Source organism: Manis pentadactyla, chromosome 1 (assembly GCF_030020395.1).
Source record: "Manis pentadactyla isolate mManPen7 chromosome 1, mManPen7.hap1, whole genome shotgun sequence".
Classification (NCBI taxonomy): Eukaryota; Metazoa; Chordata; class Mammalia; order Pholidota; family Manidae; genus Manis; species Manis pentadactyla.
This window is the reverse complement of record NC_080019.1, coordinates 189,055,018-189,082,877: the sequence shown is the minus strand read 5'-3', so window position 1 is coordinate 189,082,877 and position 27,860 is coordinate 189,055,018. Positions and strand designations below refer to the sequence as shown.

The 27,860-nt window shown below is 47.1% G+C and overlaps 1 long non-coding RNA gene across 1 annotated transcript; it reads left to right on the top strand.

Annotated features, from left to right (window-relative positions):
- The first annotated feature begins 683 nt into the window (after positions 1 to 683).
- Positions 684 to 27,670, top strand: LOC118919405 (uncharacterized). The gene is made up of 3 exons (XR_005027500.2): positions 684 to 809; positions 5,862 to 6,272; positions 27,091 to 27,670. It is a non-coding gene; the product is annotated as an uncharacterized LOC118919405 (long non-coding RNA).
- Positions 27,671 to 27,860: the final 190 nt, after the last annotated feature.

Below are 27,860 nucleotides of genomic sequence, written 5' to 3'. Positions count from 1 at the left end.
GCGGAGCCCCGCTCCAGCTGCGGCGGCGGCGATGGGGAAGGAGGCACCGAGGGCCAGGTGGGTCTGGGGCACCGGCGCGGGCAGGTGCGCCGGGCCGGCCTGGGCCACCGGGACCCCTCTCGGCAGCCGCCGGGGTTTGAGCTCAGCGCGCGCCAGCGGCGCCGCTCCACACTCTGCCGCCGCCGCCGCTCGGGGCGCAGCTTTCCTCGGGCTGGACTGTTCCGCAGCGAACAGAGTCCCGACTCCCGCTCGCCTCTGCCCGCTCCTCCTCCCTTCCTTCGTCCCTCCGGTCTTCCGCGCCTCGGCTTTCCTTAGTGGGGGCAGAGAGGCCGGCGAGGAGGCGACCGTGCTGTTTAGTCCTTGGCAGGGTGCTGGTACCCGCTGCCGAGAGGCCCCTCCGGGCTGGAGGGCGGCAAGGGCGGCGGCGGCCGCTGAGCCATGGAGCGGTAGGGGAGCCGAGGGCAGCGGGGCGGTGGCCGCTGGGGCCGGGCCGCGGCACACACTCCTGCCTTCCCTGTGCCCGGAGACGCGGCGACCGGAGCCCGCGATCGGTCTCGAGGCGCAGCAGCTCCGCGGTGCACGTGCGACCGAGCCGCGTTTGTTTATGGCGGACCCGCCTTCGGGCGGAGCACTCGGCCGCGGCGGTCCCGGGAGGGGGGGCGAGGGGAGGGACCGTGGCGGGGGCGGGGGCGGCGAATCTTGCCTCCGGACCCCGCCGAGGCCGCGGAGCCGCAGGCGCGCCTCCGCGTCGCTGCCTCCAGGGAACCCCCAGGAGAGACCCGCGCGCTCCCGGCCTGTAGGAAGTCGCGGTGAGTGCACATGGCGGGCGGCAGGGACCAACTCCTGCGAGCCGATCGCGGGACCTGGGCGCTGGCAAGGGCAGCAGGGAAGGCGAAGGCGGGAGGGAGGGATGCCGAGACGTCCCCTGTGGCTGCCGAACAGGCCCCGGGAGGGCACGGCCGACAGGAGGCGGCGCGCCCGCCCGGCCCAGTGCATCGCCAGGGACGACCGAGTCCTCCGGGACAGCGCTGGTCGTGCGCCTTCGCCTCCCCACTGCTCAGGTCCGAGGCCGAAAAGGGGGAGGCCAGAAGGGAAGACTCCTCCCCCCAGGAAACGGCGCGAGAGGGGCTCAGAAGTGACCCTTCTGCCCTTTCTCTCCTGGAAACACGAGCGCGAAATATCAGCGCCTTCCCCGGAGGTGCCTCAGGCCTCGGGGAGGCGCGGGCCGGGCAGAAGGAGGGGGCCAGGGAGCCGAGACTAGCGGCGAGGTCTTGCGCAGCGCGGCGGCTGCAACAGGGCCCAGCGGTCCGCTCTCCGGCAGCCGGACCCAGCGCAGCCGGAATTTCGGGGAACCGCCTCTGGGACGGGTGCTTCAGGCCGAGGGTCCTTGCGCGAGCATTGGTAGGGGCCAAGGTGACGGGCAGGAGGCTTTGGAGTAGGGAGGCGCAGTAGGAGACGCGGCCGTAGGGCATCCCAGAGCTTTCGTTCCGGGACCGCAGGAGTCCTCTTGTCCCCCTTTCCTCTTTCCTGCAACCCTGGGAGGGTCCTTCTCTCTCTCCCGCCGCGGCTGTTGCGCAAGGCCCAACCCCTTCCAGGAGTCTGACTTCTCCAGACTCGGTGGGACTCGCATGCTGGGAGGATGCCAGCTTCCCCGGCGCACGGGGTCAGAGGGCAGCAGCAGGGCACGGGGTACTGGGGATCCTTCGGCCAGATCAGAGGAGTGTAGGGCGCCTGATCTAGAGTCGGCTCGGGGAGGAGAAGATGCCAGGCTCTCGGGGTTCCGCCCTAGAATCTCCGTTCTGGGTGCCACCTCTCTCTAGCCCGGCCCGGCAGGAACTTGCCGCTCTGCACGGAGCGGGACAACGACGCGGTACCCGCCTGCCTCCTCCGCCCCTGCATGGTTTGGCCTACGACCACCTGCAGCAGTTTCTCCTGACCTTTTCCTAAGAACCCCTCTGAAGGGTAGAAGTTCGAAGGCGTCGGAGGAGTTGAAGCTCCCTCGGTGGGAGGGACACTGTACGCAGAACCGGGCTTGGCCCCCACCTGTCCCGGCGCCAAGCAGAACCCAAAGCGGCGGCTTTGGCTCCGAGGGCTGGTGTTCCGAAACCACCGAACTGCGGGGGCACCAAAAGCCGGGTGCATGAAGGAAGCACCACTTGCCCTTGGGGTTTCGGCTCTAAGAGCATGTTCCTGTTTCGCGCAGAAGGTCAGGGAGGCGCGGGAGCGGCGCGCGTACGCAATGTCCCAAAGCGGGGCACCAGCCATTTCCCTGCCCACCTCGAGCCCTGAGCTGGTCTGAGACGACGGTTGTCGTCTTGGGGCTTCCTGGAGAAGAGGCTCCAAGGGGAAAAGGACTGCGGGCTGGACCCCGTCGCAGCTCGCACAGGCAGGCCCCCGAGTGCGCTCCGGCACCTCCCTGGCTTCGGGAGGATTTAACAATTTCCTCACCCCCACGATTTCCGAGCCTCGATTATGGGCCCGGGAGAATTCCTCCCGGGCTTGAAAGGAATTACCCAGATCCCAGAAACATGGCTAAGTGGAAGTAGGAGAAAACCGACAAGTATAAAGAACAGGAACTTTCCTCAAACCAAATTTCCCGGATTTTACGGGAAAGCGTGGTTGAGATCTCGCTTTCGGTCTTCACAGTGGCAGCCGCTCATGGTTTGAGAGCCAGCATAACAGCGTTTGAAGACTCGCGGATATGTGGGTTTGCGACACTTCCAGGCTCGAAAACTGCCCTAGCAGGTGCCCAGGCAGGCACTGTATACCCCAACAGCGCATTTATTATACACACACACACACACACACACACGCACGCACAGCGATGGGCCTAAAGTCCCCCACAGCATCACCGAAAGCACCCACAGTACTTGGGCGGGAACTCTGAGGTTTCCCAGGCAGGAAGGACAGATAGGACAGATGTCTGAGTGGGGTAGTGAAGGAAGACACCCCCCCACACACACACCTCCACCACGCGCCTGGTTGGGGCCCGCCCAGGTGTCTCCCTACAGAAGGAAAACTGAGGCCCCTAGGGCTCTTAGGACGAACACCCACAGTCTAGAAGCTCTCTGTAGACTGAAAAGAGCACTAAATACGTGCTAATTAGAGTAATCAGAAGCGTCCGCGGTGGCTGCCAGTTGGGACACCTGCTGCCTGTCCCTTGCTTCAGGGCTTCTGCTGCGGGAAGTGCCTCTTGGTCTATCTTTGGACCTAAACCGGAGTGCTCGCTCAGAGCATTGAGATGCGCCGGCAGGGGAGAAGCATAGATACTACGAGAAACCCCAGTCCCGGGCTTCACACAGAAACTGGCCCGGAAGAAGCCTGCAGAATCTGGAATTAAGGGAAGCTGAGGGCAGGAAGAGGGCAGGTGGGAAGAGAGGTCCGACACCTTGAGCCCAGCAAGCTCCCAGCTCGCCGCCTTCCTACGGGGCGCCCCCACTCCAAGTCGGCTTGCTTCCTGCGCCTGAGTGCACCTCGAGGTGCACAAGCACGCCTTCGCATAAACCCCACCTCTTAGAAATTTTCCATTAGGAAGCTGATCTGGAAGAAAGTGAGGCCCCAAGAGGAAAGGGGCGGGCCCAGGCCTCCCCACATCTGCTTGGATTTTCCGCCTCAGATGCTCAGCAACTGTTTTCGCCCGGGCAGCGCCCGGCGCCTACCTGAGGCCCATCCCCCGCGGAAGCCGACTTTCGCGTGAGATCAAGGAAGAAACGTGCAGATGTTCCTCCGGGGATGGGCTCCTGGAGAGGCTGCTGCGGTGGCAAAAGAGCATCAGAGACCTTGCCACTAAGGAGGTGGGGGAAGCGGACACCATATTTGAAGAGGGTTGAATCTCAGAAGTGGTGTTTATGTAGAACTTCAGCCTCTGGAATAAGCCGGGGCAGCAGAATATGCAGGATTTAGGAGTCTTCAGCCTATTCGATTTGTAAGCCCTTGTCTACATAGGCAATTAGCCAGATATGGTTACTCCGGAAAACCCCGATTGCGTCCAGCGTCTACTATACGATTATCACGGCTGGAAGGCTGATTTGGTCTGAGGTATCCATCCGAAAGAGTACTTCGAGTTTCCACGCCTTTCCTTCTGCATCCGACGGAGATATCACCCACTTCTCCTGGGGTCATTGCTACTCCCAGGAAGGATCAGACTATTACAATACCACAGGTCATTGTTTAAAAGTAATTACAGGTATCCAGAGCAATTTCCTAATGATTCATTCCTGCTCGTTTCCGAGTAGCAGAGGGAGAGAAGTTTATATCTCTTTTAGTTTTGATTTAAATAAATTGTTCCACCGAAAGGTACTCCTTGGGAGAAGGTTTTTGTTTTTAGGTTGGTCGGCGTCTCTCTGGACTGATTACATCGCAGGAACCTAGGGCAGATCCGCTCTGGTGCGCCGAGTCCAGAGACCTCTTAGTGCCTGAGAATTCTCCCTCGCCAGGGGTGCTCAGGGTCGGGGGCAAGGCAAGGAGGCATGGGGGTGGGGGGCTATTCCCATCCCCACCCGGCACCTATCTGGGCCGGCTAGAGGCGGACTCCGCTTTCTGGGATTCCGAAAAGAGTGCCATCCTTGTCCTCCGACTCCGTGGGCCAGGACGGTTTAGGATTCTGGGATTGGGGGCTCCAGGCAGCCGACCTCCAGTCCGAGGAACGGAGTAGTTGGCTGCCTACTTCTCTCCCTCCCTCAAGGTGATGCATTTAGGGGGACAGAAACAGGGCCCCTGGTAATAAATTACAGTGATCTAAGTCCCTGAGCGAGGGCCACGGGGATGCGCCAAGCCGCGCCCCTTTGGGTGAACTGACAGCCAGATGTCTCTTCTAATTTTACCTGCAAATGAGAGGGTACCCTGCCCTTTCCTTTTTCCTTCCGTCTCCCAGGCCTGGCCCTGCTTTCTCCCTCTTCTCTGAGAAGGTGCCCAGGGTCTTTGGCGCGCCCCTCCCAATGCACAGACATCCAGTGTCTTCCGGGGAGGGCCAGGGGCCCCTAGAGTGCCTGAAGCGTCCCGCGCCCCAATGTCAAGGTTCAGGGACGGGCCAGGGATCCGCAGCCGAGGGGGTGTGGAGCCGAGCGTCCCACGCTTCCTCCCTCCCACCATTCCACGGCCCGTCCAGCCTCATCTGTCCAATCCCAGGGGGGCTCACCACCCGGTTTAAGGGAAACGTCACATCAACATGTCTGTTCTGGGGAGAAGCAGCCCATCCGCACCTCTCCCCACCCCCACCCCCGCCGCCACCATTCCATACCCATCCTTTCACATCCAACGAGCTGGGGATCCCTTGGAAACCCTGAGCTGGGGGAGTCCTGATAGTCTGGTGTGCGCCCAAATTCCTCAGTGGTTATATCAATTATACACCACCTTGAAATCTGAAAAACAATTAGTTCCTTAACGACGGCACTGAAACCGTCATTCGAAAACATCAGCCAAAATATTTTCCTTTAAAAAACAAATTCTGTTCACCAGAGGTTAATATTTCTGCACATCAAAGAAACAAAAAAAAGGGCTTGATTTTTTTTCTAGCAGGTAATAATAGTAATAGCTAACCCTTAATATAAGGCCGACTGTGATATAGAGCTATATGGGATTTTGAAGACACAAACTCGTTTCATTTAATTAGTGTAACCGTGCTATTTGCAAAGCAAAGCGAGCATTGCGGAACCTTCCTCCTAATCTAAACTAATCTGTAGGAAGAAGTATACTGATCCATTCGGGATTTAATAGAGGGAAAGCTACAGACAGGCGGGCGGGGTGGATCAGCCCCCTCCAGCCTGGCCTGGGCACGCAAGACCGCCCAAACCCAGGGAGTGAGCATCTTCCCTCTTGTCCAGGATTTAAAAAAAAATTTTTTTTTCTCTCCCCTTTTAAAGGCCGGCGTGGATGGCAGTTTTCCTGAGAGGTGTGTGCCTAGGAAAACACTCTTCTCTCTGGGGAGGAGAAGGAAGCGACGCCCCAGCCAAGGGCCGCCCTCGTCCGAGGTTCCGGGAGAGCCAAAGGCGGCCTTCAGATCTGAGCAGCGGCGGGGCCACGGTGTGCCGGCCGCATCCCATCTGGCCAGGCGTGCAGCCGGTGACGGGGCTCCCGTCTCCAGCCCTCCCGGCCCTGGGCCGAAACCCTGCTGGGGAACTGCCAGGCGCGGGCGGCCGGCGGGGGCCGAGAGGCAGGCTTCCCGGTTGCTGGAAGTCATCTTAATTCTACAGAAGGGTCTACTCGGGACTCCTGCTCCCGGCGCAGGTCGCGGCGGGACCCTCGGAAGGGGGTTGTTTCAGACAGAGTTCACGGTGCGGCCCCGCCTTTTTCGGGCGCAGGAGCTCGGCCCGCTCGCGTGGTTAAGAACGCGGAGGGCGCAGGCAGGCGGAAGGGGGCGCAGTGCGCACGGCCGCAGGAGGAGCTTGGGCAGCAGGGCGGGCGGCGGGCTCAGCGGACAGAGGCAGACCAGAGCGCGCCCGCCGCGGGGTGTAGCACGCACGGAGTGGTGGGCTCCGGGCACCCGGAGAGGGCTCCGCGCACAAGGGGTGGAAACTGAAGCGCGCGCGCCCCGCTCTCGGTCCCGCGCGCGCGCCAGGAGGTGTGCGGGAGGTCCCCTGGGTGCGTGGGGCTGAGGACGTGGTCCCGGCTCCGCCGCCGGCAGCGGTTGCTGGTCTCCCGTCCTCTCGCCACTCGCGTCTCCCTGCCCCAGCTCGGCCCCTCACCCCAGATCCTTTGCAAGCGGGTGGTAGGGGCCGCAGGGAGCAGGCGCGCGGTGGGGTCGGCGGGCGAGGGCCGGAGCCGGTGCCGGCGGGTGGAGGGATGTCTGCTGGGAATTGGAGGCGAGTGGTCTCGTCCAGGCTGCGCCAAAACCCCTGTGCCGTCCCCAGCTTGCGCGCGCGCGTAGACAGCCCGGCTCTGGAGTCGAATTCTGGGGCGGGTGGCTCAGCCTTCTTGGAGGGCGCCCGGGTGTGGGAAGAAGGTCCCAGTCCGCTCCTCCGTCCGTCGCCACCTTTTAACTGACGCGGGTCAGAAGCCCCTTTGGGTGCCAGAACAAATATTTCGGCGGAGGAGGCGCGGGATACAGCACGTGTTCATATAAAACGAAAGAGTTTTAAAATAAGCATTTTTTCTCAATTCAAGATATTTTCCCTGGCAAAAGCATCTGGTAGCTAACATACAGGGTAGATCCTAACAAGCAACTTACGAATTTTTTAGCCCCAACTCCAGTACCGTCTTTATTTCTTAGAGAGCGGAGGCAAAATCTTGGCTATTGCACCAACGCTCCTTTCGTCTTGCGGGTGTAGACAAAGACATTATTTAATCTGACTACGGAATTCTCTGTTCTTTTCTCCCAAAAGTTTTTCTAACCAAGTGTGGTGAGTGCTCGGGCGATTCTTGGCTGGGTGAGCAGATTTTCACATTCGCGGGACCCTTCTCGCCGCCTTTGTCTTTCTGGGAGGAATGGTCAGGGTGCAGGTGTGAGCACGGCTCAGCCGAGTTGTGCAAGTTCTTCTCCGCTCCCAAGGTCGCTTTATTAGGGCGGTTTGACTCATTTCAAGGTTGCATTTAATTTTGGAGAGTTCCTACCAACTGCCCAGGCCCTGAGCTGGGGGTTGGGGGACGGGAGAGGAGGATACACGGAAGGGTTTATTGAGAAATACAACTTTTGAATAAATACAAGCAGGCGTGGGGGAGGAAAAGCACAGACGGAAACGCCGTCGGAGGTGCACGGTTCGGTGACCAAATAGGCTCTGGCTATGCCTGACGAGGCCACGCGAGCCATTTTCGACTTGTTTGGGCGCGCTAGCACCTTCTGGACCAAAGCAACAGCCGCAAACACCTTTTAAGCACATAACCGAGGTAGTGAGTCCTAGAAAGCTCAAGTGTGAATTAGCTTTACTTCCTGGATAGTTGGGGACCAGGGAGGAAAAAGATCCGTGCCATTATCACCCGTGCACAAATAATGTTAGTGTTTATTGAAGTTTATTTAAAATAATTGACCAGAAAATGCCTCCTTGTTTAAGCAACATAAAGGCTGCTCCGTTGAAAGCTAACTGACTTAACATTTCTGTTTAGCCTGATGTCTACACTATTATTTTTGGAGACGCTGTCAACTCTGACAAATGGAGGAAAGTGGAAGCTGGTAAAGAGCCACACCTGCAAAAGGCTTGAATTCCAGCGCCAACCCCGCCCATCTGTGTTTTAAGGGTATTTGGACCTTGATTGTTTGAGATCCAGCAGTTGGATTTTCTGAAAGTAAATCCCAGAAATGGAAATTCGTGCTTATTTTCTTGCACAAGCATTTTAATATCTGAGTGGTCTGGATGGAGTCAAGAGGCAAGGATCCTTCCTTCCGTAGCTCCAGCAGATTCTGTAATGGCTGCAAACCTTCAGCTGAGGGTAGAAAAGCAATCATTTCGACACAAGAGCAAATTCTCAACTAGAAGAAAAGAAAAAAGCCTCCCAAGTGAGGTTAGACAATTTATATTTGTTCACAAATCCTTTGAACATCATTTGACGGTAAATGTCTTCTCAGTTATTTTTGTTGATCTGAATTTCTCAGCAACCCTTTGTATGTAGGAATTTGGGGATTTGCTCTCAGCAAAGATGACTAATGGATCTTTTAGGAATCCATGCTTTCAAGTTGATTTTCTGCGTTGGTCATGGAGGCTGCTTCACCTTAGATGCTTTATGAGATGTTGTCAAGGGAACCTTGGGTAAAATTTCTCAGGAGTGTCTCTAAACACATTATTCATAATTAAAAAATGATTCATTAGAAATCACCAGAAAAATTATGGCAAGTTACGTTCAAACTTGTTTTAGACCATGTGGAATAAATAAAATTATTAAGGTCTGGTTTGGGAACACTGCCTCCCAGCCTTCCTCTGATCGTGCCAGGAGGACTTGATATAACTTCATAGATGTGACAGCTGCCGTGGGACATGAGCCAAAGGACATCTGTGCTTTCTCCAGGTATTTCTATATTGATAACATGAGTTATAATTCCATCTCTTCAAAGACTCCTGAATAGCAGAGTCCAAAGGGTTGGGAAAGTAGCACTAATAGGAGTGTCTTTAATAACCTTAGTGTTTTTTTAAAGGGAAATAAAGACTGGAAACCTCCACATGGTAGAATGGTAGAGTCTGAAAGACAGAATGAACCCATTGGGACATAGACCCACCTAATTAGAGACCCACCAGCTGATGTTTGACAGGTTTTTGGGCACCTTAGTGGTGAAATTACCAAGACAAGCCATCCTGCCACCAAAGTTTGCAGAGAAAAACAATACATTGAGGTCTCTAGGTTTTAGCAATACTTACCTCTTCAGCTGGTAGTGATGTGGTGTGACAGTTTTCAGGGCCTGTCAAGGCTATTTAGTGGCCTGCACCTGTTAATGCAACTTCTGAGGGCATTGAGTTTACAGCCTAACTTACCTTGAGCATCGGCAGACTGTGGCAATATATATCAGTTGCCAATGTTTATATGGGGAATAGGGATTTAATAGGGCAGTTAATTTACTAAATAAACCAAAGCTGTTGTACTTACTAAAAATGCTCTCATTTGTGTACCTAGAAGAATAGATAGAATTTCCAGCCCCATGTGTGGTCAAATGCCCTGTGGTGTGACTTATTAGGTCATTTTAGATCTCTTCACAGTCAACTAAATCATGGGCCTGCATGGTGAGTCACCTGCCATGTGAAAGTGGTTAAAATAAACAGATTGAGGACTGTATGTTCCAGACCCTCCTTATTCATGTGCAGTCTAGAGCCAGACTAACTTAGAAGCAGCTCGCACTTGATGCATCACAAGGAAGCCGGTCTTTGAAACGCAGGTCTTCGAAGTGGGGAGTCCTCAGCACTCCTGGCCTGCACACTGTTCCTCATTCCGGAAACAGTTACAGTGGCCACAGAGTGCCAGAGGCCCAGCCTTGCATGATAAAAGTGAGCTCCTGCCACGGAGGCTTCTCAGTCCTGATGATGACTTTGAGGATCTGGCCTGCTAATGTGTATCAAGGGCCTTAGAGATGTTCACAGCTTTTAAACCACTAATTCTATTTCTGATTACGTGTCATATGGAAATTATTTCTAATATGAAAAAGCCTTTTCTCATAAACGTTTGTGTAATGGTTAAGGGTGCAAGTTTTGGTGTCAAGCCTCATTTTGACTTTTCTTTAACTCTGTTTTGTTATCTGTACAATGGGATAATAGCTACCCCATAAGGAAGTTAATGAGTTTTAACTAAAAAAATCAATGACAAATACAATGACCGTAAATGAATGATATTCTATAATGACTTGCACATTTAACACACTGCCTAGGAGAGGGAAGTATTCAATAAACTGAAGCATTATCAGCACAGCATTATTTATATTAAGCATTGGAATATTAATGTTTTTAATATTAAACTCTGGAAACAAGCTATCCTAAATGGGTGAAGGTTGATGAATTGTGTTGATATATATATATATATATGTATATTCAATAAAGAGTTATGCAGCTGTTTTGAAGGACTGTAAAACCTGTAACAACATGGCATGGTAAATACCTTCTAGGGGACAGATCTTGGGGGCCTGGCAGTCGTTTCCCAGGCTCCCTTGCAGCTAGGGTTCCTGATGTGAATTAAATATGGCCAATTAGATGCTCTTCTTTGAGAAGTAAAGTGGAAGCCACCCTTCTGCTGCCTTTGTAGTTCTGCTGGTGAGCTCATGCAGTGACAACTTTGTTGAGGGGCGTGTATGGTGGGGGAGGACAGTGTTACCAGAGGTCCCAGTGGCATTGTTCTGAAGCCAACAGTTCCAGTGATGGTTTTCTCACCCTGGCTCAAAGCTAACAAGGGTGTAGCTGGATTCTGCAGTCACAGTGACTGGGTCCTGGCCCCCCACCTTCCTGATTGGCAATGGGAGCAACTGCCCTGGCTGGCCAATCCTGCATGTTGTCCATTCCTGGAGAGCCAGCCTCTCCTCTAGTATGTCCAGTGTTTTTGTAGGCACCAAAGTCCCTCCATTAAATCTCCTTCTGCTTAAGACAGCAGCTTCTGTTATTGGCAACCAAACCCTGACTGATGTATGTTGGAAAACATGCTGGTGCATAAAACTCTACTTACTGTGTGATCCCAAGTAAAGCAAAACTAGAGAGAGATGTACCATAAGGATATTCCTTAAAGTGTTGAGTGTAAGTGTCTTTGGATAGCAAAGCTATGAATGATTTTTCAATTATTTTCATTGCCTCCATTTTTTGTAAAGCGGCTTTATTGAGATGTAATCACATACTGTGCAATTCACTCATTTCACATATACAACTCAGTGGCTTTTGGTATATTCACAAATGTGTGCGACCATCAGCACATTCAGTTTTAGAACATTTCCATCACCCCAAAGAGAAACCCCACTAGCTATTAACTCTCCATCACTCCACCTGCATCACCAATGCTTGGCAACCACTAATTTACTTCCGGTCTCTATGGATTTCCCTATTCTGGACTTTCATATGAATACAATCATATAGTATAGTGTCTTCTGTGCTTTGCTTATTTCGCTTAGCACAATTTTATGAAGAATTGCAGCATCCATGGTGCTGCAGTATCAGTACTTCATTCCTTTTTATGGCTAAATAATATTCCATTGTATGGCTAGACCACACTTTGTTTATCCATTTGTCTGTTGATGGATATTTGAGTTGTTTCCACCTTGTGGCTATTATAAATAATGCTGCTAACCCCCTCCAATTTTTATTTTAACCACATCGCAATTTCATGACAAATATTTAGTAAATTTTATAACAAGGCAAGTCTAGGCTAATAACTAGTACATTTGAGTTTGGTGTTAAAAAGAGGGCAAGACTGTAGATTTCATCTTCAGATTGGCCAGTTCGCTTAGTACACAGTAGAATTCTGCTCCAAGCCAGATTTACAGCCTCCATCTGCACCCCCACGTCCAGTGGACCAGTCTTTAAGTGGTCACCCCTTGGACTTGGAAGGGACACCAAAATTCATCTCCTCTTTTCAGGAAACAGCTTTGAAGCCAGCAGGACTGACTGTGGTAACCTAACAGAAGTTCTGAGATTTGACTGTTATATTTACTGGAGTCCTGGAAATATTTTATATCACGATCTAGGATATGGTTGCATGGCATTCATATGAAAAATGCATCAGGCTATATATGTTATGTTATTATATATGTATGCTATTATATTTAAGCATATGAGAGTTACACCCCAATTAAAGAAAAGGAGAAGTCAACCATGGGGTTTCCCTCAGATCTCCCATTCCAACTGCTGCTTCTTCCTCTCTGACGTTTTCTAAGTGACCACATCTGGTGAGGGACAGAGCTGGGATTTAGTCCAGTTCTCACTAACTTGGGGTGGAGCTCTGCTTTCACTAGGAATTTCCATTCCAATGCCTAGAATCTCTGTGATTTTTGAGACTTGTCTCCCAAACCACATGGCCAGTGAGTACCGGGGCTGATCTAGGGGCCAGATCTCCTGGCCCCGGGGCCCATGCTCTGTCTGTCCCATCAGCATCCAGCATCGTACCAGACACATAGTGAATGGCCAATAAATATTTGTTGAGTCAATGTGACCAGAGTGGGGTTATCACCGAAGGCCAAGCAGACTGCCTGTATGTCAATTGCTGGAAAAATGAAAGCAGGAAACTTGGTTCTTATTTTTTTCTCATGCCAACACCAATGGATGCTGGTTTGTCACAAGAGCATGGAAAGTTCCCTCTGGAGTCATCAGCGCTCTCTGGCCAGACCCATGAAGTGTTAATTTTAGCTTTCGATGACCTATGCCCTTGTACAATTTAGTGGGTCAGGAGGAGCATGAGCCACAGCTAAGATGAGTCCCTCGGAGAGGTGTTCTTTCCTGTGGAGTACTTCACGAGTTGTTCAGAGACTTGATGCTTACATGTCTACTTGGAGAGAATGTCTGCTGTTTTGAGTCTAGTCTGAGAATTGTGAGCTGTTCCTTTAAAATATTAGCAATCTCTGCTATCAGTCAAATTTTCCCAGAGTTCATGCCTTAAACATGAGTTCAACCTGCAATGCCAAATACCAAAAGGGTATAGTAATAACCATAAAATAAACAAAATACTTGCGTGTCCCTAGATACTCTTGAGTTGAAAGATACATCATAGGTTGACTCTCAATTACTTTAACTGAGGAAATGTATATCACAGAGGTTCCCATGTCTGCCCAGTTTTCCTCCTTGAATCCTAGTAGGAAATGAGGGTGTCCCATGCTGAGGGGAGACACTTTGGGAGGAATAATAGCTGCTGTTTGTAGCTGCCCTGGGCTCACTAGGGACAGGACTTTCCAGCAGAGCCCAGATTCAGGATGCATAAGAGGAACTGTGTACTTTCTCAGAGGGTCTGCTCCTTACCTGATCAGATCACAGGCATCTCCAATTTGCATGCATTTGACCTTGTGCATATGCTGTACACTATACATAACCCATCACACCAGGTCCCAGCTGCATTAGCTGGGTCCATTTTGAACTGTTGCCTGGCTGTGGTCCCTGCTAACCCACAGTACAGCTTCAGCAGGTTGTGTTCTTGGCTTGCTCAGTAAGGTTTGCATATTCTTTGGCTATTTTGTTGCATCCTTCCATAATTAATTTAGAAAAGTTAGTGGAAAATGAAGAAAGGAAATCATAGACCTCATGAACACAACACAATAGAATCAGATAGGAATCATTACATGTGAAAGTGTGGGTCTTCAGACTCAACAAGACACTCCAAGATATAAAACTGCTCAACTGGGGATTCAGCTGTGAAGGAAAGGAAAGTAGTAAAGAATATGTATGAAATGCTAGAGATTAGACATTAGAATTTCATCTAAGGGCAAACAAATAGTTCATAAGGAGAATTCTAAACTCCATGTAAATAGAGCAATATAAAAGGTAGGATAGAACAAGACACAACATTTTGTAAACCCCTGGCGAAATTATGGATTTCATCACTGATCACCTGATCATCATTCACTGCTAACCTCAGGGGCAGGAGAGAAAGAGAGAGAGAGATCTCCAGAAAAATTCAGAGATCTTACATGCCCGCTCATGGAGCATATAGCCCTTATAAAGTAGTAATGCTAAAAAACAACTCTGAATCTACTTCAGTCCCTAACTAAACATTCTGACTGTGAGTTTTCAGGAAATACAAGGACAGAGAAATATGTTAAGTGGTATCAGGGAATGTTACCAGCAAATCTAGAATGTGGGATACTCTAGGAAAGACAAGTCGGTTTCTCTTCAAATAAATAGCAAGGGAAGGGGAGAGGGGAAGGGAACCTGTGGATGGAAGGATCTAAGAGGCATTAGCCAAGTGCACACTAGGGACTCTGCATCTTAGTTCATGCAAATCACCTGTTAAAAACATGAGGAGGACAGTCTCAGGCTGTTACTGAACCACACAAACCTGGGTCCACCTGCCCGCTGCACAGCAAAGCCAAACACTGACACTGGGCTCTCATGGAAGAAGGGCGTTTATTGCAGGGTGCCACCACGCAAGGAGAATGGGAAGCTAATGCTTAAGATCCTGAATTCCCTGTGGGCTTACAAGCAAGGGTTTTTTTATAGTGTTTTTTTTTATTAAGATATAATTGACATACAATCCTATGAAGGTTTCACATGAGCAACATTGTGGTTACTACATTCCCACCTGCTGTCAAGTCCCCACCACATACCCCAATGACAGTCACTGTCCATCAGCATAGTAAGATGCTATAGAGTCACTACTTGTCTTCTCTGTGCTATACTGCCTTCCCCGTGCCCCCACTATTTTATGTGTGTTGTAATACCCCTTAATCCCCTTCTCCCTCCCTCCCCACCCACACCATCCCCAGTCCCTTTCCCTTCCCCTTTGGTAACTGTTGGCCCATTCTTGGGTTCTGTGAGTCTGCTGCTGTTTTGTTCCTTCAGTTTTTGCTTTGTTGTTGTACTCCACAGATGACTGAAATCATTTGGTACTTGTCTTTCTCCAACTGGCTCATTTCACTGAGCCTAAAACCATCTAGCTCCATCCATGTTGTTGCAAATGGTAGGATTTGTTTTCTTCTTATGGCGGAATAATATTCCATTGTGTACATGTACCACATCTTCTTTATCCATTCATCTACTAATGGACACTTAGGTTGCCTCCATGTCTTGGCTATTGTAAATAGTGAAGTGATAAACATAGGGGAGCATATGTCTTTTTGAATCTGGGATCTTGTTTTCTTCGGGAAAAGTCCTAGGAGTGGAATTCCTGGGTCAAATGGTATTTCTATTTTTAGCTTTTTGAGGAACCTCCATACTGCTTTCCACAATGGTTGAACTAATTTACATTCCCACCAGCAGTGTGGGAGGGTTCCCCTTTCTCCGCATCCTTGCCAGCATTTGTTGTTGCTTGTCTTTTGGATGTTGGCCATCCTAACTAGTGTGACATGATATCTCATTGTGGTTTTAATTTACATTTCCCTGATGATTAGTGATGTGCAGCATCTTTTCATGTATGTGCCTGTTGGCCATCTGAATTTCTTCTTTGGAGAAGTGTCTGTTCAGATCCTCTGCCCATTTTTTAATTGGGCTATTTGCTTTTTGGGTGTTGAGGCATGTGAGCTCTTTATATATTTTGGATGTTAAACCCTTATTGGATGTGTCATTTATGAATATATTCTCCCATACTGTAGGATACCTTATTGTTCTACTGATGGTGTCCTTTGCTGTGCAGAAGCTTTTTAGTTTGATGTAGGCCCATTTGCTCATTTTTGCTTTTGTTTCCCTTGCTCAAGGAGACATGCTCATGAAAAAGTTGTTTATGTTTATATTCAAGAGAGTTTTGCCTGTGTTTTCTTCAAAGAGTTTTATGGTTTCATGACTTATACTCAGGTCTTTGATCCATTTCATGTTTACTTTTGTGTATGGAGTTAGACAGTAACCCAGTTTCATTCTTTTACATGTAGTTGTCCAGCTTTACCAACACTATCTGTTGAAGAGGCTGTCTATTCTCCATTGTATAACCATGGCTCCTTTATCATAAAGTAATTGGATTTATATCTGAACTCCTTATACTATTCCAGTGATCTATGGCTCTGTTCTTGTGCCAGTACCAAATTGTCTTGATTACTGTGGCTTTGTAGTAGAGCTTGAAGTCAGGGATTATAATCCCCCAGCTTTATTCTTCCTTAGCAGGATTGCTTTGGCCATTTGGGGTCTTTCATGGTTCCATATGAATTTTAGAACTATTTGCTCTAGTTCATTGAAGAATGCTGTCAGTATTTTAATAGTGATTGCACTGAATCGGTAGATTGCTTTAGGCAAGATGGCCATTTTGACAATATTAATTCTTCCTACTCAAGAGCATGGGATGAATTCCCATTTATTGGTATCTTCTTTAATTTCTCTCAAGAGTGTCTTGTAGTTTTCAAGGTATAGGTCTTTCACTCCCTCGGTTAGGTTTATTCCTAGGTTTTTTATTCTTTTTGAGGCAATTGTGAATAGAATTATTTTCATCATTTATATATAGGAATGCCACAGATTTCTGTGTATTAATTTTGTATTCTGCAACTTTGCTGAATTCAGATATTAGTTCTAATAGTTTTGGAATGGATTCTTTAGGGTTTTTTATGTACAATATCATGTCATCTGCAAACAGTGACAGTGTAGCTTGTTCCTTGATGATCTGGATGCCTTTTATTTCTTTGTGTTGTCTGATCGCTGTGGTGAGGACCTCCAGAACTATGTTGAATAGAAGTGGGGAGAGTGGGCATCCTTGTCTTGTTTCCAATCTTAGAGGAAAAGTTTTCAGCTTTTCACTGTTCAGTATGATGTTGGCTGTGGGTTGTCATATGGCCTTTATTATGTTGAGGTACTTGCCCTCTATACCCATTTTGTTGAGAGTTTTTAATCATGAATGGATGTTGAGTTTTGTCAAATGCTTTTTCAGCATCTATGGAGATGATGATGTGATTTGTGTCCTTTTTGTTGATGTGGTGTATGATGTGGATGGATATTCAAATATTGTACCATCCTTGCATCCCTGGAATAAATCCTACTTGATCATGATGTGTGATCTTTTTGATGTATTTTTGAGTTTGGTTTGCTAATATTTTGTTGAGTATTTTTGCATCTATGTTCATCAAGGATATTGGTCTGTAATTTTCTTTTTTGTGTGTCTGGTGTCGTTGCCTGGTTTTGGTATTAGAGTGATGCTGGCTTCATAGAATGAGTTCGGAAGTATTCCCTCCTCTTCTACATTTTGGAAAACTTTAAGGAGGATGGGTATTAGGTCTTCTCTAAATGTCTGATAAAATTCAGCCAAGCAAGGGTTTTTAAGGGAAAAATTATGGGATCAAGGATACAGGATTCAAGAGTTTATCTATGGCCTTGGGGGGAACTGAGAATCCCGTGACTGTTCAGTTTGTTTCACCTTGGTTTGCAAATTCCCCTTTTCTTTAATCTCTAACTGCCCAGTCTCATTCCCCTTCTCTGCATCATCACTAAGGACTCAGGACTTCTCCTTCATTTGTTAATGAGAAGTCTGAGAGGCTTCTCCAAGAGGGGGCTACCTGTGCATCTCCTGCCCCCAACCCCTGCTTCTGTTATCTCCATACTCCAGCTGGTCTAAGCTGTGCCTTGAGGTATAAAGGGAAGCAGGGCCACCTATGAAATGTACAGGGCCCAGTGCAAAATAAAAATGTGAGGCTTCTTGTTCAAAAAGTGACACTGAAGGTACTGAAATATGAAATGTTTCCTCTTTTCCATTTTTCTGTGGTCTCTCTCTCTCCACCTGTCATCATGACTTTTTTGTGCTATTTAATGTGACTTTCCCCAAGGCATGCTTATACTCCCGCAGACCCTCACAGGTGCCTAAGGGCGCTGCCTTGTGATGCAGTGAGCCTGTATGCAGTCCCCAGCTACTCAGGTCCCTTCCTATCAATCACCCCCTGAACACTCTGGCCCAGCAGAGGCTGCTAAGTCAAGCCAGGCATTTCTCCTTCCCATGGGTCTGCAGCCCCAGCCTGCAGCTGACAGGCACCCCACACAGGGTTACATCCTCTGGGCCAGGACATACTCTTTGCCTGCACCAGTGATAGGTGAAAGGCACTTCTTTGAGCCATGTTGTCTGCAAATAGTTGTGTTCTTATTCCATGCCTTACAATCATATTTATTTATTGTCTTCCTGTGCTGACTAGATCTCCGATGCAGTTTTGAAGAGAAGTGTTTAGAGCAGACATCCTTTCTGCATTCCTGGTCTCAAGGGGGACGTATTCAGTATTTCATTGTTAAATATGAGGATTTTTGTAGATATTTCCTCCTCTAGATTATATAGGTTCCCTTCTATTTCATTGTCTTATGGCTTCTTAATTGCTGCTCCTTGGAATGTAATGTGCTTTTTCTCTTTTCTCTAGCTGCTTCTAAGATTTTTTGGGGGGGAGGTTGTTTTTGGTTTCCTTAATTTTACTGACTTGCCTAGAAATAATTTTCTTTGTATTTGCCCTGTTGAGAGTTGGTAGAGCCTTTTGAATCTGTAGTTTGACATCTTTTGTCAGTTCTGGAAAATTCTCCACTAGTGTATCTTCCATTACTGCTCCTCCCCATCCTCCCCATCAGATCTCCTCCACTCCAGTTATACCTATGTTAGAGCTTTATGCTGTGTTCTACATGTGACATACATACTTTTCTATATTTTTCACCCTTGAGAAGATTTTATCCAGTGTTCAGACCAGGTCTGATTTCCCATTCTATTAGAGCACAGCCCTGCTGAGGTCTCAGCTCAAAGCCTGGGGTGTTTTCCAGGCCCTGGGCTCTCATACTTGCATCTCCAGCACCATGCAACTTGTGTCAGTTTCCTAGAGTTGCCATAACAAATTACAACAAATTGTCTGTGGCTTAAGACAACAGATATTTAGTCTCATGGTTCTGGAGGCCAGAAATCATGGTGTCATCAGGGCCATGCTCCCTCTGAATGCTCTAGGGACAAATCCTTCCTGACCTCTACCAGTCTCCCGTGTCCAGGCATTCCTTGGCCCATAGTGTATCACGCCAATCTCTGCTTCTGCTGTTACATGGCATTTCCCTATGTGTCTCTGTGTCCTTATCTCCTCTTATAAGGACATCAGTTGTTGGATTTAGGGCCTGTTCTAAATCAGGATAATTTCATCTAAAGATATTTAGCTAATTACATGTCCAAATAAGGTCACTTACTGGGGTTCTGGGAAGACATGATTTTTGGGGGTACACTCTTCAGCTATTGAAAATTCTGCCTTGATTTTTAACTTCTTTGCAGCAGCTTTCTGGTTCATTTTTCAGTTCTGGGCAGCAAATACCTCACAAACCATATGGAATGTCAAGTGCATCTCTCTGCAGTTCTTTTTCTTTCTCTCGGATTTTGGTCCCTCAAGTACTGGCTGCCTTGGCAGTCCTAAACGCAATTATTTTTATTTCCCAGCTTAATGAGACTGATACAGACTTTAGGCTGCTGCTTCTCATTCATAATCTATGACCTGTGCTTGAAACTGGAAAATGTTCCAAGGGAAAAAGCAGTGGCTAGTGTGGTGCCCCCTCAATTCATTTCCCTCCACTCCAGAACCAAGAGGATTGCATACTAGATGTTTTGGTTGTTCTTTGATGCACTCAGACAGCTGTCCTGTATTCTATCCAGCTTTTGTAGTTGTTCTTAGTACACAGTTTGCTGTGATACTTCCTTATAAATAGAAATAAAAGTCAAATAAATCATTGCTTTATTCTAGGCTCATGTCTCTAGACTGCCAGGTGAATGTCTCCTGCATTGCTTTTAGAAACCCAGTTATTAAGGGATGGGCCTGTTCGTTTCCCCCATCCCCTTATTTTTTACTGTGTTTAGAGGGAGTCATACCTACAAGCTTGCTTCTGTTCTCTATATATAGTGCTGCAGGGACACTTCTGAAATGCAAAGAAATAAACGATGAAAAAGGCCATGGGAAATAATAGGACATATTGGAGCTGCATGGGGTTCCTGTCACCTTCTTGCCTTATAGGATCCTTAATGCAATCTTACCTTCAGGCATATAAAAGGAAAATCTGCATGAATAAGCCACACAGTATTACCTTTGCATGCTGAGGTCTGAGATTCCGGAGCAAGGAGGAGTTATGTCTATATGGGCATGTTTCAAAGGGAGCTTTTCATAAGGTGGCATGGCTGTTACACATTTTTCCATACAGAATCCTCAAAAACCTACAGTACAGGTACTATTATTGGTCCATTTACAGGTGAGGAAATGAGGCTTACTAAGTCAATTAAACTGTAAGCTACTAGGTAGATATTATTTAACCTCTCTGTTGCTCTGCCTTTTAGTTCATTTATTCCTTTAGTAAAACTATGTTGTTTTTTTTACCATAAAATGCACTTTTATGGAAGTGAACTCTTAATTAAATGAATGAGCATTTGTAACTTTTAATTTTTGTATAATTTCCAACTTTTATGGAAGTGTTGCAAGAATAGTATGAGAAATTCTCTTATACTCTTTACCTAGATTCACCAATTGTTTCCATTTCCCCCTCATTTGGTTATTAATTTTCTCTCTCTCTCTCTCTGAATCATTTGAAAAAAGTTAGAGACATTATTCCCCTTTATTCAGAAATGCTTAACTATTGCCTAAGAACAAGAATATTCTCTTACATAACTGCAATACAATCACTAAATTAGGACATTTATAATTATAAGATTACTCACATTTAATCCAGAGTTTATATTCATTTTTCACCAATTTTCCCAATAATGTTCTTTATGGCTTTTCCCCTACCCCCACCCCTGGATCCAGGGTCCATCCCAGGACCATGTGTTGCATTTAGTCGTCATGTCTCATTAATGTCCTTTAATCTGAAACAGCTCCTCCACCTTTCTGTCTGATGTTCCTCGTCACTTGATTCAGGTCATGTGTCGCTGGTACCAATGGTGCATTCTCATTGCCTCCTACCAAATGGGACATGGATTTCATTGCTCGGCTACTGTTGATATTAAATCTGATCATTTGACTAAGGTGATATCTGTCAGCCTTCTCTACTGTAAATTAATCCTATTCCCTTTATAATTAAGAAACATTTTGTTGGGGATGGTACTTTGAGACTATATAAACACCTTATCCCTCCTGAGGCTCTGATAAAACTGTCCCTCCCCTGTGGTAGTTCTGTCTCTCTTTCTCTCTCTCCCTCATCTTCTTTGGTTTGTTTTTTCTTTTTGTGAAGCACATCCTCAATTAGCTTCCTGAGAAAGGATGCATGGGAGGACAAGTTTTTGAGATTTTGCATATCATCCTGCCCTTATCATTCAATTGCTAGTTTGACTAGTTATAGATTTCTAGATTTGAAATTTTCCTTCAGAATTTTGAATGCATTACTTTACCATCTTCCAGTTCCAGTGTTGCTGTGGAGAAGTTTCTGTCATTCTAATTCCTAAAATTGTGAACTACTTTTCCCTGTTCCTTAAAATTAAAAAAAAATCTTTGGTGGGGTCTTCCCCCCTATCCCCTCCATTCATTGTGCCAGATGCTCTCTGGCCTGTTCGATCTGGAAAATTATTCTGTTTGTTATCTGCCTATCACGTTAGAGTCTGTATCATGTTATAATGCCAGGAAAAAAGTCTCTAACATGACGTTAGGGGATGGTGTGTGATATGATAGCACAACACAGCAGAGAACAACAATAAATCAGAAGAAAACAATCAAAAGGGAAAGGTCCTGTCTGTCCCCATGTCAGAGAAGGAGTCTGATCAGAAGCCCTGTGGGGTTTGGTGGGCCATGTGGGCACTGGGCTTCACTGTCGTGTGATTGAGAGGCTATCTGTCTTTCACTGGGGGCCCCAATTACTGGTGTCTGTTTTGTCCTGGGGCCCTCTCATTCCTCCAGGGACAAATCCTCCAATTTCTTGCCTGGGGAAAAGACACCTTGGTTCCAGTGTTCTGGGAGCTGAGTGGGAGCACTGGCAGGTCAGCATATAGACGTTCCCTTAATTCTCTTGTTGTCCATTCAGATCCTACTCCTGCCTTTCACTCTACCTGCTCTCCCTGAGTGCAGGGCTTCTGTAAATGAAAGATTTTGAGGCAAAATGTTCAGAGAAAAAGGGTACTTGAAAAAGATCTGGGAGTCCAGGGGTTAGAAGGAACAGACTATCAAATAAAATCCAACAGGCATTTAAAGGAAGAAAATTCCACAAAACGATCAAGGCTACAAAGATTACAGTTAGTCTGTGCTTGGCAGAAAAACAGTGAATTCATCACGCGATTGTCATATCCACAAAGGTCCTCACAGATCTCCAAACAGCAGCATTGCAAAATTCTGGGATAAAGTTGTTTTTGCTAAGAAGTTAGTAAGTTAGAAGAAAGGCTCAAGATTTCCTTTATTTTGGTGACTGTTTTCATTTGCTGATCTCAGGTATGATGTGGTTTTTTCTTCCTGACTATGGGATGAGATGTGCATGATTACACATAATGAGATGCCATTTGCTTCTACAGTCCCACTTTGTGGTCAAGGTCCTGGCCCTAAGGCACATATTTAACCACATGAGTTTGTTTTTATGATTTTTTTATTTCAATATTCATTAATTTGATGTTTGTTTTAATTGATTAGTAGTTTGATTTACATAGGTGTAAAAAGAGGTATTAATTAATAATAATGGTTCACAAAATTAGGGCCATATGACACCAGACCTAAGAGTTAACTCTTGTCTGGATGCTCTGTAAATCTACTTGTACATGTCTAAAGGGTTTATTATTATCAGTTCATCTACTGACCACACGCACTGAGAACCAGCCATTTATCTCTACCTGGTTTTGCCTGCAATACCTATATCTGGAGGGACACCTTCTTTCTCAGGTTTGTTGATAAGTTGTAAGCTCATGATTCTGTGAGTGGCTGGGGTCAGGGGGGAGGGGAGCTGGGCTGCATGAAACATTGCTGGGGTCATGGTCCTCTTGGAGCTTGTTGGGGCTGGATTACCCAACAGGGTTCACCTGCCTGTGACAGGACCCCCTGGGCAAGACTGGTCGAGGCTGAGCTGCCTCCGGGCAAGAGCCCTGGGATGGAGAGGACACTAGAGACTCTAGACCTGAGAGCCAGGCCCTGGGGTGGGACGGGAGGGAGGCAAAGCCAGAAGCAGCTCCCAAGTGTTGGGTGACAAGGATGTCTGGAGGGTGGGCTAGCTGGGATGCTGGATGGCTGGGCCTTTCGCTCTTTCTCCGGGGAGTCCAGGCCCTTCTTTCTCCTCTGGCTTCTCCACATGCTCTCTTCAGCAGGGTAACCACTTCTCACAAGGTAGCCTGAGGATCCCAGAAGTGTAAAAGCAAATTCTGCCAGGGCTTCTGAGGTCCAGGCTGGGAACTGGTGCAGAATCACTTCTGCTGTATTCAATTGGTTAAAACCATCATGGGCCACCCAGACTCAAGACAAGGGAGACAGATGGCAGCTCTTGGTGTGGGGAATGACAAAAAACTTGGAATCATCTGTGTTCTACCACACTAAACAAAAGCCTAGGATTGCCACAACAAATCACCACAAACTTGGGGGCTAAAACAACAGACATTAATTCTCTCCCAGGTCTGGAGGCCAGAAGTCCAAAATCAAGGTGTCTGTAGAGCTGTCCTCCCTCCAAAGCTCTAGAGAAGTATCCTTTCTCCTTCTTCCAGATTCTGATGGTACGGGGTGTCCGTTAGGTTGTGGCTGCCTCCCTCCAGTCTCTGCCTCTGGCTTCTTCCCTGAGTCTCCGCACTGCTGATTTCCTTCCCCTTTTCCCTTTCTTCTTTGTAACAACACCAATCATTGGATTTAGGGCCCATCTTAAAGTCAGGATGGTCTCACTCAAGGTCCTTAACTTGGTTACATTTGCAAGGATCTGATGTCCCCAAAAAGTCACACCCACAGGCACTGGGGATGATGTCTTGGACATGGCTTCTTGAAGGACACATACAGCGAGCATGACTCTATTTATCCTGCTTGGAATATGTTGTAGTCTCTGGATATGTGGCTTCATGTTTCAAATAGTTCTGGAAAATGTAGTCATTATCTTTTAAAATCACACACAAACCACAGTTTGCCAATCCCATGTGCTAGACCTTCTCATTCTTTTCTCCACAATTTTATACTTTTTCATATTTTCATTTCTTTCTCTTTACTGTATTCCAGGTAAGTTCTTCAGATATATCTTCCAATTCACTAATTCTCTCTTTAACAGTGTGATCTACTGTTTAATTGATCCAGTGAGTTTTTCTCTCCAACAGTTATCTTACTAATTTTTAGAAGTTGTTTGTTTTTCCCTTGATCCTTCCAAAATGGTGCCCAGTGGTTTCCTGTTGCTTATTCATGCATTAAATGTATCATTTCTTCTTTAGGTATTTGATACTTCATAATTCTGCATGCTGTTTCTACAATAGAAACATCTATAGCCCTTGGGGGATATAAAGCTGTTCCTTATTTATGGTAGCTTTTGTTCACAGTGAGTTGTTTCCCCAAATATTTGTTGATTTTTGTTTGTTAGTCATGTTTAATTTTTTTTTTTTGATGAGAAAGAACTACCTTTAATGTCTACTAAATTCATCATTGTCATAATCTTCTTTTTTTAAAGAGAAAGAGCTTTTATTTATTTATAAGTAATAAATTGTAATTAAATCACAAAATACAGTATTTAAAAACACATTTTGCTAAAATATGCAATAATAATTACTTAATGATAAGAAAATAAATCATAATGGCGGTTAGGAAATACTAAAATTATCTTTAAATTGTACATGCTTGCATACCCACATATATTCTTGTGCAGGGCAGGTAAAGTGGCTGACAGAAATTTATATTCTTTTTTTTTTTTTTTTTTGAGAGGGCATCTCTCATATTTATTGATCAAATGGTTGTTAACAACAATAAAATTCTGTATAGGGGACTCAATGCTCAATGCACAATCATTAATCAACCCCAAGCCTAATTCTCAACAGTCTCCAATCTTCTGAAGCATAACGAACAAGTTCTTACATAGTGAATAAGTTCTTACATGGTGAACAGTTCAAGGGCAGTCATCACAGAAACTTTTGGTTTTGATCATGCATTATGAACTATAAACAATCAGGTCAAATATGAATATTTGTTTGATTTTTATACTTCATTTATATGTGGATCCCTCATTTCTCCATTATTATTATTATTATTAATAAAATGCTGAAGTGGTAGGTAGATGCAAGATAAAGGTAGAGAACATAGTTTAGTGTTGTAAGAGAGCAAATGTAGATGATCAGGTGTGTGCCTGTAGACTAAGTGTTAATCCAAGCTAGACAAGGGCAATAAAACATCCACAGATGCAGAAGGTTTCTCTCAAAACAGGGGGCGTGAGGTTCTAAGCCTCACCTCTGTTGATCCCCAATTTCTCACCTGATGGCCCCCCTGCGACTGTGCCTGTCTTAGGTTGTTCCTCCCTTGAGGAATCTTACCTGTCTCTGGCTAGTCATGTTTAAGTTTAATTGGTGGGATTCTTGCCAACTAGGGGAACATTTCCTTCAAAGGGAGTCTACTGCTTCTGCTAATTAATGGTGATGCCCCCTCCCTTCCATTGCAGATCATCTAAAGACCCTTCAAAGATTTTTTCTAGGGTAAGAATCTCAGATTCAGGACCCCCATGGGACGCTACCTCAGGGCAGCCCCACCCCCTCCCTGCCACCATAGGATCAGACCAGTTCCTACCACTCAGATTCCCTGTCACTCTGACCCCACCTTCCTGCCTTTGAGCCAGTCCTGCCCTAGTCCTTGGTGACCCCTGCTCGGCTTCCAGTTACAAAAACCTGGTGACCCCCATCTACCTCCTTTCCTCCCTGTCCTTTCTCAGACTCAGCTTGCCTTTATCTATTTTGTGGCATCCCTGGAGATCTCTTCTACATCCAGAAATACGCAGGCCTGAGATCTTGCTGTTGTGGAGCAAGCCAGCCCCAAAACACCTCATTTCTCATGGTCTGGAGACAATTCTTTTGTGAAACTTCTCTTTACATGGACATATACCCTTGTAACTAATTTGGTGTCACTTTGGATGGGAACAGGGGGACTTATGCACATACAGCTTCTTAGATCCCAACCTGCTCATAAATGGAGGAACTTTGGTGCCTGCCTCACAGGTTGACATGAGGATTAAATGAGACTATCTATGTGGAAGAACATATCTATGGACATAAAGATGCATTTTAGTTCACCTATAATATTAGAATCGCAAGGGATGCTCTCTAGGCATAGCTTCAGTACCTTTTCCCTGTTCTATCCAGTGGATTATCCCTCACTCCCACAATAACCACTTGCTCTATAAATAAAACCATGCTTAAAGCGTGACCCCCTTCTAGCAATATTGGTGTTTAGACCAGGGGCAAGTCCAAAGGAAGGAAGCGCTGATCATAGAATTTGGGACATGCACCTGGCTGTTTTGAAGGGTCAGAGGGGAGGGGTATTGCAATTCTGAGCCTTTCTGCCTCCCCTGAAATCACAGTAAGTGTTCACTGGCCACTTGCTTAGTCTGACAATAGAGACTGCTACATTTGGAGAAATCCTATAATTATTCCTGGCTTTATTAAAATGAACAGCTGAAAGAGTGTGATGCAAAATCCTCTTACATATGACGCCCCCCCCCACTGAAAAAACAAACAATCTACTACACGTTCACATTTATCTAAATCTCTGAACAGTCATGCTCTGCTGAGTTATAATGGGGAGTGAGTTTTCCAAGGGTGTGATTTATGGGCCTTTCACAAATGGGGCTTAAATGGGGCACCAACAGTTCCACTCCTGCAAGGGCTGGGCTGGGGGCCCTTTGGCCCAAAGGAGCTGAAAGGAGCTGGTGAGCGGCAGGGGAGAGGCTGGGCGGGTGGGTCAGAGCACCACGAGCCGGGGCACACAGCCAGCCCCTGCTCTTCCATTTGGGAGCTGTTCCTCTCTGCAATACTGGATTATTCGGTTTTGTTTTTCTCAAGGAAGAAATAACACATGTTGACATGAAGATTGAAGGCGGACTCTCGCGCGCGCCACAGACAGCACCAGACACGGAAACATTAGCACACTTCCCTGCTCCTGCTTCTCTCTCCATAGAACTGTTTGGGGGTGGAGGTAACATTTCCCTTGGTTTTTCTTTCTTTCTTTTTTTTTCTCTCTGCTGTACATTCCAGCCAGCACAGTAAGGATGGCATGCTTGGTTGAAAAATGGTCCCCCAAAGATATGTCTACAGCCCATCCTTGGAACCCATGACCATGACCTTGTTTGCAAAAAGGACTTTGCAGCTGTGATTAAGGATCTTGAATGAGGAGATCACCCTGGATTACCCAGGAGGGACCTTGATGCCATCCCACGTCCTTATAAGAGAGAGGCAGAGGGAGAATAGGCAGATGCACTAAGAAGGTGATGTGAAGATGGAGGTGGAAACTGGAGTGATGTGGCCACCAGCCCAGGAACGCCAAGAGCTGCCAGTAGCTACCAGAAGCTGCAAAAGGAAAGGAAAGACCCTTTCCCAGAACCTGGGGAGGGACACAGCCCTGCCGACTCCGTGATCTCAGACTTCTGGCCTCCAGGACTGTGAGAGAAAACATTTTGGTTGTTTTAAACCATTCAGTTTGTTGTCGTATGTTACAGCAGCTCTAGGAAACAGAGATGACTATGCCTCTAATATCACTCCAGGAAAGTGATGAGATTGTACTTGATGTTACAGTGCCCAGCTCGTCCCTGCTCTGCAGAGGGGTGCCTTTTGCAGGGGCAAGACTTGTTCTGGATGCTCTAGAAAACAGTCTGCAGCAAAGTTTGTGTGTGAATACTTTTTTGGGATGGTAATGGTGGTGCAGTCCCAGGGAAGCCAGAGTGAGGGGGAGGAGCAGGGAGGGAAGAAGGGAGGGCAGAGACACCTGGCGGTGCCTTCCCCAGCTGAGAGCCACACTGCGTGGCCCC